A 2500-nucleotide genomic window follows, 5' to 3' on the forward strand; every position below is an offset into this window, starting at 1 on the left:
CTCCTTTCTCTCTCTCCTCTCTCTCTCCCTCTCTCCCCCTCTCTCTCTTTCCCACCCTCTCTCCCTCTCTCTCCCACCCTCTCCTCTCTCTCTCTCTCTCCTTCCTCTCTCTCCCAACCCAGTTCATGGTATTATAGTGTGTTGACCTTTTTTGGGGTGATGTTTTTCACATTTTCTTTTAAATTATTATTCATCATTGTTACCGTTATGATGATCATGATTAACAGTTGTTGTTATTACGATCGGCTTCGGATCCACTCTGTTTACGCATACCCAGATTGAAACACTCCAGTGTTGGACGCCGTTCTTTTTCTCTGCCTCTGGACCTTGCAATTGGAATGAACTTCCTCTTTCGCTTCGTCAGGTCTCCGCACTCAGCTCTTTCAAGTCTTGGCCTTAAAACCCACCTCTTCACAAGATAGCCTCCCTGTCCCTGCCTCTTCCTTGTCTTCAGTTTCTTAAGTTTAAAAGTTATGCATGCGTGTGAATGACTGGTGCGAAAACGCTTTGATTTGTCTCTGCACAAGATTCAGCGCTATATAAATACTATCATTATTATTATCATTATTATTGCTGCTGCTGTTGTTGTTGTTGTTAGTAGTAGTAGTAGTAGAAGTGGTAGTAGTAGTAGTTGTAGCAGCAACAACAGCAGCAGAAGTAGTAGTAGTAGCAGCAGTGGTAGTAGTAGTCGCAGCAGTGGTAGTAGTAGTCGCAGCAGATGTAGTCATAGTAGTAGCAGCAGTAGTAGTAGTATTGTGTCGTGTTATCATCGTTTTATTCCCCTCATCCTCCTAATTATTATGACTACAATTACCACTATAATAACAATAATAACAACAATAACAACGATAATAATAATAATAATAATAATAATAATACTGATGATGATGATGATGATGATGATGATGATGATGATAAGCAGTAGTAGTAGTCGTAGTAGTAGTAGCAGTTGTAGTTGTTGTGTTGTGTTATCGTCACCATCATCATCGTCATCATCATCATCATCATTTTTTTCCCTATCTGCAAGTGTACTCTTTTTTTACTATCAAAACGGAGTGTGTGTGTGTGTGTGTGTGTGTGTGTGTGTGTGTGTGTGTGTGTGTGTGTGTGTGTGTGTGTGTGTGTGTGTGTGACTTGACTTGACTTGACTTGACTTGACTTGACTTGACTTCATTTATTGTCATAAAATCCCGAAGGATTAATAGACACAACAAAGAACAAAGGGAACAAAGAAATAAACGGTCATCTAATACGCATGCACTGAAATACATAGTTGGCAAGTGTTTTTTGACAGTCATCGCAGGTGAATAAATCACTTGGTTTTAGTATATTGTTTTGTATGTTTCTAGAGATCACATTTGATTGATGATCATACTGCTGTATAGTAGTGATTAGATGGCTTCGCAAATTATGTGTGTGTGTGTGTGTGTGTGTGTGTGTATTTTGTTTGTTTTGTTTTGTTTGTTTCTTTTTTTCAACAGAATTTTGCCGTGGATTCTGCATAATCATAATCATGAGACCTCGAAATCTCATCCCATCCAAAAGAAAAGAAATACTATCACCCAACAAAAAACCACCCACTCAAATTACAGTGCAGGAGGATGTAAAATTCCCGAGTCGGGTTTCGAACTTGAACGCTTGAACACTCAGTTACCACCAGACTCACAACGAGTGCACTTTTTTTGTCAGTGATGCAGAAACAAACACAGCAGGGTGTCAGATTGGATTATGCCGGTACTGAGAGAGCACTCTGTAGAGGGGGGGGGGGGGTGGGGGTGGTGGTGGTGGGGGGGGGGGGGGGAACCCGGAAATATTCTGGTGGTGGTTCCAGTTACAGGTACTATCGGATTCTTGTATTGTTGTTCTTTGATGTTGATGTGTGTGTGTGCGTGTGTGTGTGTGTGTGTGTGTGTGTGTGTGTGTGTGTGTGTGTGTGTGTGTGTGTCTTTTTATTTATTATTTTTGGCAAGTCGAATGTGTGCGTGCGTTCGAAACACTGCTGGAGTGTGTGTGTGTGTGTGTGTGTGTGTGTGTGTGTGTGTGTGTGTGTGTGTGTGTGTGTGTGTGTGTGTGTGTGTGTGTGTGTGTTGTATGTATATGTGTGTGTGTGTGTGTGTGTGTGTGTGTGTGTGTGTGTGTGTCTTTTTATTTATTATTTTGGCAAGTCGAATGTGTGCGTGCGTTCGAAACACTGCTGGAGTGTGTGTGTGTGTGTGTGTGTGTGTGTGTGTGTGTGTGTGTGTGTGTGTGTGTGTGTGTGTGTGAGAGAGAGAGAGAGAGAGAGAGAGAGAGAGAGACAGAAACAGAGACAGACACAGAGAGACAGAGAAAGAGAGATGCTTGCATTGAAAAAAAAAACATTTTAATCGAGACATGTCGTTACAGGATTATGACAAGGTGTCAGTTTTATACACAGACAGACAGACAGACAGACAGACAGACAGACAAGTACTGTGGCAGACAGGCAGGCAAAGAAATCGAAACAAGTGGGAAAGAAAGA

The sequence above is a fragment of the Babylonia areolata genome, chromosome 33 (assembly GCF_041734735.1).
Source record: "Babylonia areolata isolate BAREFJ2019XMU chromosome 33, ASM4173473v1, whole genome shotgun sequence".
NCBI classification, from domain to species: Eukaryota; Metazoa; Mollusca; class Gastropoda; order Neogastropoda; family Buccinidae; genus Babylonia; species Babylonia areolata.